Source organism: Cheilinus undulatus, linkage group 9 (genome assembly GCF_018320785.1).
Source record: "Cheilinus undulatus linkage group 9, ASM1832078v1, whole genome shotgun sequence".
Taxonomy (NCBI): Eukaryota; Metazoa; Chordata; class Actinopteri; order Labriformes; family Labridae; genus Cheilinus; species Cheilinus undulatus.
In genome coordinates this window covers 44,750,513-44,762,239 of record NC_054873.1, presented here as the reverse complement: position 1 = coordinate 44,762,239, position 11,727 = coordinate 44,750,513, and the positions used below count along the sequence as shown (strand labels likewise).

General features: G+C 38.1%; 1 long non-coding RNA gene across 1 annotated transcript; it reads left to right on the top strand.

The window, feature by feature from the left end:
• Positions 1–6,994: 6,994 nt before the first annotated feature.
• Positions 6,995–11,180, top strand: LOC121515497. Its single transcript, XR_005992375.1, has 8 exons — positions 6,995–7,030; positions 7,997–8,074; positions 8,389–8,507; positions 8,605–9,024; positions 9,150–9,357; positions 9,627–9,825; positions 10,674–10,772; positions 11,126–11,180. It is a non-coding gene; the product is annotated as an uncharacterized LOC121515497 (long non-coding RNA).
• Positions 11,181–11,727: the final 547 nt, after the last annotated feature.

Here is an 11,727-nt window from a genome sequence, read left to right as displayed (position 1 = left end):
CTTGATGATTAAATTAGATATGGATCCATTTATCATGTGCTGTGTTGTGAGGTTCTGTTAGACCTTCTGAATAATGATTTTCTCATACTCTTTCTTCATAGCATTTCTGAAAGCATTTGATCAGAGACTGAAGGCACTAAACTCAATCTACACCATGTCTTAAATGCACATCCATGTGATTTGGGATATTTCTGGCTATATTCAACCTTTTAGATTGCAGTATTTTTGCATAGACAGACCAGTTTTAAACTCCTTTCATTACAATACTGAAGTGAGCCTAAACTTCTGTGGTTGAAAAATTAAACCAATGCAAGAACTGCAAAACACTGCAGTTCCTCTATTCTCCACCTGAAGAATGCACAGGAAGTCACATACACACCCATGTTAAACATGCATTTTTTTATCGAACATGACATTTACACTACAAGCATAAATGAAGTGTCTACATTACTTCACAAGATTCAGTAAATGTCAATTTAAATAGTGTAAATTAATGAACAAGATAATGCTGATAGAGTATTCATGTTTGAAACCAACATTATCCATCCCAGTGGCGCAAAAACTGGGTATGCACTATATGCCGCGCATAGAGGCGCCGCGCTAGGGGGCGCCAAAGCGATGGGGGAAAATTATTTCGAGTCAGCATTTTCTGTATTTAACAGCTGTTTTTGCATGTGTAAATGATATGATCAATAACAGAGGCGCATCACTGATTAGGCGCCCCTCCGCTCCTTCACCTCCCCTCCTCTGGCCCCCCTCACACACACTATAGGCACTCCAGTGCACGCCCCCTCGAGCACACGCGTGCCTTCATTTGAATCCTGTCATCATCTGATGACAGGGAGATAAAGATGGAGAGGCAGAAAAGAAAGCTCTCAGGGGCAAAAAACAGAAAACGGAAGAGGGAGAGGGAAGAAGGTTTCATAGGGATGAAAAAAAGCTTTTCAAAGTGGTTGAAAGACAGTAGATAAGTTATGTCAGTGTATCAAGAGGAGGCTTGTAAATATTCAGGTTAGCTAAAGCTACTAGTAAAATGACAGGTTACTGTTGTCATGCAACTGTGTACTGATCAGTATTTACAACAGTGATACTCAACCCGCGGCTCTCCAGCTGCATGTGTCTCTTTAGTGACCAGTTGCAGCTCTTTTAAGGTTTACTTTTAAAAAAATCCTCCCGAAAACCTCTTTAAAGGTGAAAATTGTCGACAGTAAAGACTGCAACAAGTCATATCAACAGCCTAAATCTAAGTCCACACAAGAAGACAGACTTTAATTTCCAAATTCAAATGAAAACTTGGATATTATTACCATTGGGTGTGTCCAGGACAGAGGAACGTGTGTAAAAGAGTGCAGAGGAAGTCCGCTGGTGGCGTATATTTTCAGTAAGTTCATTCATAGAGGTGTGCTGTCTTGTGTTCAAATTGAAGCTTCTACTGCCCTCGTTTTAACAAATTTCCTCAGTCACTCCCTGCCGATGCTCTCTCACTGGTGTTTGATGATGACTTTTGTGATGCGCATCATCATCAACGAGCCAAACACACACTGATCACATTTTGAAATAATGTAAAATTGAGTAAAACTTATCCAAATGTGAGTGTGTTTTTTTTTTTTTATCTTAAATGTACTAATGATAAATACTGTCAAAAGGGCAGAAAAAGAAAAATAAAAGCAACGAACTGGCAGGACAGAACGATTTGTGAGGGGGAGCTGCAGGTGTGAGGCAGGGCCGGTTTTAGCCATTTGCAGGCCCAGGGCAAAGACCAATATGGGGACCCTCCCCCTTTAGTTAAAAGCAATAATAATGAGAGGAAAAAAAATAGAAAGCAAAACTTTAAGTCAGAGGCGGAGCTAGGTATTGCCAACGTTAGGGGCTTAGCCCAAAACAAGGGGAGTCTGGGGTTATTCTCTCTGTGAGATTTTTCCTGCTTTACAGATGCTATTTTCATTGATTTGCACCATTTGTATTCATGGAACACACATATTTCATTTGGGAGAACTTAAAGTACCTCTTAAAAACAATTTCTATGTTTTCAAAGTGTTGAGTGTATATACCTTATCTGATAGTAAACACACAAGTATTGAGTTTACACCTGTAACCCTATTACGTACGTTTTTAAAATTCCCAAAGGCAAATAGCAGAACAGAATTTAAAATGGGACTTATTATCTATATTCTGATCAATTCCTTTCTGACTCACTCTGTTTTCTGCTCTCTCTTCCTCCTCTAGTCTTTAAGTCTCTTCCTTTCTCTCTCTGCTCCACTCTTTTACTCCTGGATGGAAGTTTGCTCCACTGAAAGAAGAAAATATAAAAATGAGGAGTTTTAGATTTATGACCATTATACTACTATTAAAAGATCAACTTTTATATGCATCTTAGTCACTTCAACTCTTGGCATCTCTGATGTTTTCTGTAACAATGCTCTATTACCTGATCAACAGTTTCATCTTCTGTCTCTCTTTGTCTTCACCTTATTGTAAAGCCAGTAGTGACTCCCCTTCCTCCCCTCTTTCCTCTCTCTTTCTCTTTTAACTTTCTCTTTTACTTCATGTTTCATGATTCCTCAAATATGAATTCAACCTCACTTTTTCTGTAATAATTCTCCTCTTCTCCTCTCTTGGCTCATCACACATTTCCTGTGTGTGCTTCAGTCAGCGCCTTTATTTATCTTTATCATTTCCTTGACTTAATCCTGAAACTTAAAACTACCAAAAAGTAAACCACATTTTACCAGTAGTTCGCAAGGCATGTAGAGTTACTTCAGACGTGTGTGTTGGGGGGTCTGGGTGTCCTCCCCAAGAAATCTTTGAGCTTCAAAAGCTTGATTTCCTATATTGTGGTGCGTTTTGCACTAGTTTTTACTAAAAATGAATTGGCTAAATTAGCTATGAATTGCAGTAAAATTCCCAAGTTAACTGTTTCCACATGATTGGAGTCAATCAGGTCAGACTAAATCATCCTAACACAAAATCAAACCATCGTCTGGAATCTAAAAGCCACATAATATCTTTCTGTATAAGATCCAAGAAAAAATTGGAAATCAAATCCTGTCAGACATTCATAATAGCCAATATTTTAAAGAATAAAAAAGTTAGTGTTTAATCTGATTTGAACCTCTCCTGTCTACAATCAGCTCACACTTCAGCAGAAACACAGTAAAGAGTCGACTCAGGCTAAATCATGAGTAGAAGTTTAATCTCCCCTCTTTTAGATCATATTTTATTCTATATGGTTCATGTCTGACTGAAGTCTTTTAAAACACAAATCAAACCAAATGTTAAAGTGCTAAGGAACTTTGTTCAAAATGACATTAGAGTTACTTTTTCTTGTTTATTTTTTGAGAGAGATTTTTCCCTCCAAAAAGGAGTGAGACTGTATTGAACATCTCTGCTGTGCTCTGTGAGTGTGTGACAGACTGACCCAGGATCAGCAGTGTCACTGCACACACACAGCTTTCAGGATCAGATCACTGTTTATCAAACATGCTCAGAACTGAGCTGAGTCAGCTGAGTCGGACTAAAGTGACACAGACACATAATGTGAATGAGCTGTGAGCTCAGGCTGAATGAACGTGCTGAATGTTGGCTGTCTACTAAATCAGACTTTAGAAACATTACCTGTATTCTGACCATCTGATGTTCTCTATGCTGGACATTTCTTCATTCAACTTTGGTTTACCGCAGCCTCTGCATTTACCAAAGATTGCATATTGACGACAAGAGCACTCGCTTCATCCCCAATTCACACAGAACCAAAAACTTCACAGAGGAGCGAGTCGCTCTGAGACCAAAGAGGTTCGGGGCTTTTATGAAAACATCCGGGGCTTAAGCCCATGTAGCCACCCCCTAGCTCCGCCGATGCTTTAAGTTAACAGAGTCACAGAACTACAGTAAATGTCCAAAATATGAAATATAAATACCCAAACAGACACCCATGATTCATCAGCTCTTTGAAAAGCTTCTCATAGCTCTAAGTCGGCACATTCTGATATTTTATAAAGACTTGAGTCCAGGTGGAACTTACATAAATCTAGCATCTGCTATAGAGAAGACCATGGATGACAACAGGTAGAATTCACGTAAACATTAAAAAAAAAAAAAAAAAAAACAGAAAAAAATCAGGCCTGGGGGGGGGGCTGTAATGTCTCTGCATACCCCTCAGAAAGTAGGTAGTTATGCCCCTGTGTGAATATGTTGTATGAATATACAGTACATTAAAATACAATAGATGTATTCATAGACTGGATCACATCAAGTGTTATCTGTGACGAGGGGATGAACACAAGCACAGGGTTATTTGGCAAATAAAACAAAAAAAGAACATTATTTGAAAAATTATTTTCCTCAAAATTGACTGTTAACAAATCTGCCACTGCCACTGGCCTTTGACAGACTTAGGCTACTATTATGGTGGGCTATTTGAAACAGCAATACCAGAACGGTCAGTAGGAGGCTCCACTCTACTACAATATGGTGCAAACATGTAACAATTAGGATGCTTTTAGGGGTGTGACGAGATGCTTATTTCACAAAACAAGACGAGACAAGATTTTACACCTTTTTTCTAATTTGGGGAAAAAATATAAGAGTAGAAAATATGTCCTTTATACAACTGAAAGTCATATTTGTGAAGCATTCAGATTTATTCAGAAATGTTAAAACTAACTCCTCTTGAACTGAATAGGCTATTAATACTTACACAAATTTGATCTTGTCTAACTCCGACTCAAACTGTACAGTTTAATGCTCTTCAGATCAGACCTTTATTTTAATATTCTACCACTTCTTTATTTCACTACACCATGCATCCATTGCTGTACGGATTATTTTGAAAGTAGCCTACTTTAAGCACTGTTTACAACAGACCAAAATATAAAGAGTTGCATCAGTAAAATTAAACTATTTCTTATCTTCTTTAAGGACATCCATATTTAAAACACTCAAAAGAAATCTTTCTGTCAATAACAAGTTTGTTTGTTTTCACAGTCATTTAGAGAAATGAATTTAACTATAGTTTTTGTGGTCTTTTTTTCTGATATGAGCTTTGACAGTGTTGGACACGATGCACAGATGAGCGTTATGTGTGTGCATTGGTAAGTGAGTGTGTGTCTCTGCTCTGTTTGCTGTAAGACAACAAACAGGGCACTTTAACTGGGGCCATAACTTCGCTTTTTGGAGCCAACAGTGGATTTTAGGGCGCTCAAACAAAGTTTGTTTTGCTACGTTTACTCCTGCAGTAAACAACGGCCGTAGTGCTACTTATGTTAGGCTTCTAATTGAGCACAGCCAACAGCTGATGGATGTGTGACTGACAGATGGTGAGATGAGGAGACATGACGAAACTGCGGCTTAATCAAAGTTACAAAGTCGCATACACGAACTCACGTAGAGTGCATAGATTTCCAGCAGAAGCATTTTATCATTTTGGACTTTTATGATGAACTTATTATGCATTTGCGGATCATGTACGGGAGGAGAGGGTGGGGGGATGGAGTGTGATCTAAATGGGTCATGGATCAGCTTTCTTCATTAGCTGTCAAACCAACAATTTTAAAGTGACCAGGGCATCTTTGTGATCTTTTATAACTTCCAGTTAGATATTGTTTTGTGTCAGGAGAGCTGCTGCTCCTAATGTCTAGGCAATATTGATCTCACAAGATGATTTTCATCTCGACGATACATCTCACACCCCTAGGTGCTTTAGATATCAAAACGGCCTAAAATCTGTAATATGAAATTTCTCTGGCTGAAAGCTTCATCAGAAATACTGGCATGCTGATTTGAAAAAGTTTTTTCCAGAATTTTTTACCTTCAGTTAAAGCAGCACACAGTTTAGTTAGTTTTGTAAGCGCACTATACAGTTTTAGTAAATTTTCTTTTTTTGGTAAAGCTTAGTTTTTATTTAGTTTCAGTTAACTAAAATGATTTTTGAATTTTAGTCTTAGTTATGTTATTAGTTTCAGTTAACTATAACAACCTTGGTCACAACCTGACACACTGCAATTACAATTATTTATTATATAATAAAGTTTTGTGTGAGAGTGCCACTACACAGATTTACACGCTTAAATTGTTGAAGATAACAGCAATAACAGCTCACCTGATTTGTAGTGTGTAAATTCTGGAAATCCTCAAGCTCCTCCCTTGGTATTTCATTTGGGATTACTGTTGTGTTGACCTCACCGTTGGTCCTTTGCATTCCCCTTGTTTGAGTGGCACAGTCCGAAAAAATTGGTGTGTCAAATGTTCCCCTCCAACACCAGAGAGGTCAGATGTAGACGTCATCCATCCAGTAGGCGGGTTTCAAGATACAGAGCATGTGTGCGTCTGATATGGTAGTAAAAAGAGTTGAAAACTCTGTATTCCTCTATACAGCCATAAATTCCTCATGCAACACGGAAATCTGGATTACGGCTATGTGCAGTGTTGATATGACTCAAGAGAGACTTCAATGTTAAAGCAACAAAAACGAAGCAAATCACACACCTCCAACAGGCCACGTTGTTCACAAAAAAAAAAAAAAAATGGGTTGGCCAAGTAATGTTTTAGTCCACTGAAAAAGTCCAGTCTTACAATAACAACGAAACACAAGTTGATGTGCAGGTAGTAAAAAAGTCCAGAGAGCACAGAAAAAGTCTTTAAGTTGTATTCAGCAATAAGGACGCAGCGTCACAGATCAAATACTTCTTACTACAAGTTTCTGAACCCTGCTGGCGGAATAACGCACTGCGCAGGTGCTGTGGGTCAATACCAATTCCGGAAGCGGGCGGGGGTGGGTTATACCAAAAATCTAGAAAGTAACAAACGCTTGTGATTCAGATAGGGGAAAAGGGGTGCGTAACGCGCTTAGCATTTAACATATAATTTATTTTATTAAACCTGCCGATGATGTATGTAATCACATTTTACACGTTTTACACAGACTGATATGGTCTGCTCTGACCACACACCCCCCTCACTGACCTCACTTAGTCTCGCCCACGCATCAACCGTTGGACTGAGCGAAAGGCTGTTGAGTTTGGATTCAGCAGAGGTAAGTAAAACTTTGGAAAATTTTAAATTTTAAACTTTTATATTACTGCTCATATTGAAAACTGCACTCTGTTCTGGCATTAATTTGGCATCTGTATTCTAAGGCCAGTTAGCCAGCTTAGCAAATGTTGGCAGACTTTGCAGTTCTGGTGCTGCAAAGGTGGTGGTAAGAAGTTTTTACTTTTGCATCACTACCTCACTTCTTGGGTCTAAAGATGCGCCCATGCGTCCAAATCACATGACTAATTAAAATATTTTCCAATTTGTGTGGAAAGTGCAGATTTCAAACAATCTTTTCGAGCAGGAAAAAGGGCTATTTTAGTGAAAATGCTAACATGGCGCAAGTGCTTGAAGGCAAAAAAATGTGACAACCCTTTTCCTATTGGTAGAAAAATTCACCACATCAACCAATCAGAATTACATGGCAAGACACGCATTTAGTTGCTTAAGCTCGAGTATGTAACAATCGATGAGAGCTGTGATGAATACTGACGGTAGCAAATCTCTCATGGAGTGAAGTGCAGTTTGTAAGTGTAGTGTGTTAAGTGTTTACTGCAGTCCTTGTTTTGTGCAGAGGAGAAGCAGATGAGGAACTCCCACAAGGTCCAGCTCTCTGCTGACACAGGCAGCAGAGCTGTACAAAGCTGTACAGTTGTAGAAATACGCATGAGCATTGGCTGCATTTTAATGAAAATAGTGTATATAACTTTTTTGATTGCTAAATTTGTACATTTTTTTTTTAATTTACAATTTACATTTGCATTTGAAGTAAATAAACATGTTTGTGGTTTTTGCAATAAAAAATACCCCTTTTTTCCTGCTTGGATTTTATGAGTGACACTATGCATGTTTTTATAGGTAATGGCTTTAGGCTTTTCTTAGTCTTTGGAAATGTATGCAGGTATCAGATAAGATGCCCCTGATTTATAGTAAGCATCTGTGAGTCACTGTCTTTTTCCTTTTCCAGGTAAAGCAGCAGTTACAGATGATCATCAAAAGACGATCATGGATGGATTGGATGGTGTTACCGAATCGATTCTAAATGGTTTGTCATATTTAGGTGTCTAAAAACAACACATTAATGTGAATAGTCAGTTAATTGAATTTTTTTGTTGTCCATGCTGACATTGCTCTCAATAACAACATTAATGGAACCTTTTGTGTATGATTACAAAACACCAAATTGTGTAAATTTTATTCTATATTGACAATTATTCATACATGTGATAAATTAGCAAAAGTACACAAATTTTCACTTTGCTCTGTCTAGTATAAAAATGCAAATATATAGATATTTTTAATAATATATCTAATAATTGTATTATTAACAGGTTTTTTATGATTGAACTGTCTTTACAGCTGCCAACATAGATGAGGCCTTGCTCCACACCCTCAGCCGTGAGGAATTGTGAGACCTTTTTCCTGGGCTAGAAAACTTTCTCAGGAGGAAACAGTTGTGGGCTCTTGTTCACAAAGAGGTAAAATTTTGCCTGCTTTTATCTGAAAACACCTTGCATAACAAATGCTGCTCTGAACTAGGCCCGTGTTCATTAATTTTTTTATTTTCTTTCTTAGGATGAGAATCCCGCTTTACCAGACAAAACAGGCCCCAGTGAAATAGGAACTGTGTCTTCACTTCAAGGAACACCTCCATCTCCACAGACATCTACTCCCTTGGTGGAGAAACCTCCAAGGAAGACCCTACAGCTTCCCAGTCCTCCAGAATATGTGATCTACACAGACAGTGAGTTGGAGCTAGCTTGTAAGCACTATTTTGAGATGGTCCGCTCTGGCAGAGAGGGGGAAGCTGCCATGTCCAAGGAACTGAGATGCAGACTGGTGAGGAACACCGTCACCAACATGATTTCGCTCTTGAGAGCAAGCCAGCTAGCAGAGGATCTCCGGTACTCTCCTAAGCATGAAGTTACTGCCATGGCCAAGAAACTTGAAGAGTATTATCCCATGCTAGAGGACAAAGACTTACCTACCAAATATGTGAGTGTTGACAAATTTCACCATACTATTTTCTTGCACATTTGTTTTTTTGTTTTTTTTTTCTGAAATTTTGTATCTGATATTTGTGTATACATTTTCAGTAACTTTCATTTTATTCACAACAGATAAGCGTGTACAGCTATCTTCAGAAGAGGATACTGAATGTGAAATCTCCTCAAAAGAGGCAGGGGCCCAGACCAGAGAGGGGCTGATCAAACTAAAGGTGTCCCATTGACTTCTCACCAAGTGACCAGGAAGAAGATTATAATGCAGATTCAAGTGGGAGATCAACAGTTATGGCAACTGGCAGCAGCTCTGATTGCAACAGTTCATGTAAGTTAAAAACTATATTTCTGCAATGATTGTTGACATAAAGGCGAGATATTATGATTATTTTGTTTTAATTAGGTTTTGATATTTTTTAATGTTATAGATGATTTTTTCTTTTTTTCATTTATTTGGCTTTCTGTAAATTAATAATAATATAACAATAACACACAAACAAGGTTATGGTGCTGGCTAAAAGCCATGCTGTAATTTAGATTGACATGTTAAATGCCAGTTACTGATTGATATTCTCCTTTTTTTGTTGACACGGATAGTCCAGCAGCACAGGCCCGGCAATACAAGACTCTGCAGGAGATGTTTAAGAAGCCAAAACCCAACCAAGATGCTGTCTGCCAAATCCTTGACCTGGAGTTTCAATCAATAAGAGCCTTTATTGACTGTGATGTTTTGAGAGAAGAGGACAGGCCAACAAAGATTCTGGAGGCATATCCATGTTTCATGGAGCTACACAATGTATGTGGTTTATTTCTTGTTGTGGCTTCTCCACAAGCAAGCATTGCATTGTTTTAACCTATATTTGCACCATAGGGGATGGATGAGCTGCGCCGGATCTTGGATAAAGGCAACAGCACATTCATAACTGAAGTGAAGAGATTGGATGACTTCTGTGCCATGGTGCAGTATTTTGGAGTGTATTTTTAAAATACACTCCAAAAACAGCCACCAAGTGATCTTTTTACAGAATAGCTAAAGTTAAAAAAGTAAAAAGAAAAGACTGACATGCAGAGAAATATCTTATCTAAAACTTCATATTAGCAAAACTCCTAATTCAGTTTTAGATCCATCACTGGTTAATCAGGTTGATGTGTACCTTCAGGCTCCATTTTCTGTACCAAATCCAGGTTCATGTAATATCAGGAAAGTCAATTTATGACCACATATCAAGGTCAACAGCCTACTGTGTATTTAATAAACAATGTTTAACAGTAATTTAAGCAGTCTGTATTTCTCCCATTTTCATCTGCTTTCCACTGAGCAGACATCGGTGTTCCAAGTTGTTTTGCAACTCACCCCACCCTAGTTGTCCTGTCACATGCTGCAAGTGACATTAGTACATACCTCCTGTTAACTCAGTTACATTATGCAACTGAATAATTTTATTTCGCTTATAAAACAACTTTTGCCTCCTAACAACTGTATTTGTTCAACTTTTTCATCAAATTTCAGATTCCTGAAATTACATATGAACACATCATGTGGTTTTACCAAGTGGACCTTAAACATATAGTCTACATGATTTTAGCTAATGTTCAACAGCTAACATGAGTTAACTAATAGGTTTTAATCTGCTTTCAACACAGATTTCATCAAAGATTCTACATAGCCGCTTCAAGTGGAGACTGAGAAGCAGCAGTCATAGCAGCAGCAGGAAAAGATTTTTACACCAAAGTACTGACCAGGTAATTGAATTTTTTTTTTGTCATTGCTTATTCTCTGTTTAGATTTGCTGCTCTGTAGTCACTTTAATGTGTAGATTATGCAATAAATTTGGATTACCATTCCAGGCTGAAATATCTGCTTCTTTTTGTAATGCTGTTACAGCCAAACACTGGTTATGCTCAGACTTTATGAGGACCTAAACAGACCATTCAGACTCATCAATTTTGTGCTCTTTTAGTCTGTATTTTTAATGACCTGCAGTGGTTGCTGTATTATACACCTGTGGTATTTCTTAATAAGCACTACATGTTAATGGTACAGTATGAGCTGGATAAGTCTCCTGTATAAGCACAGTTTTCTGTTGTTTGTTCAGGGCTGTAATGTGAAGCATGGAGGGTGCTGTTCTTCACTGATGTTCACCAAATCACACCTGATGAAGATCTGTATATGATAACATGAAGATCTGCACTCTAAAAAGCGTGTTTTGTCATTATTATCCTTGCATCAAGTTTCTATGAAGAAATTGGCCAAGAGGATCATGATATAGATTCATATTAATTTATTAAATGTTATAGAAGCAGTCAAAGACCAAGGCAGACACTGAGAGTTGTTTCTCGAGTGTTATGTTGTTCTTTTATTTTGCTTTTTTTTCCTGTTTATTCCAAGAGAAAAGATCTTTTCTTTTCCAGCATCAGTAATGGTGGATGCTTCCTCTGTCTTCCTGCCTGGCCAGCTCACCAAGATACAATGCAGCCAGAGACACAGGGGGACACTGAGAGACTGACCCGACAACTCCACCTTAGGAAATGTAAAGATGGTCTGAACAGACAAGACAACACAGGTTCAGAAATACAAGGTGTGGTTTCAAGAAGAACCTGCAGAGAGGAGAAGTTAGAGAATAAATTTCTAATTTTTCACAAGATTACACATTGCCAGTGCATATTGCTTTTTTTTTTCTTTTTTGCACAACAGGTA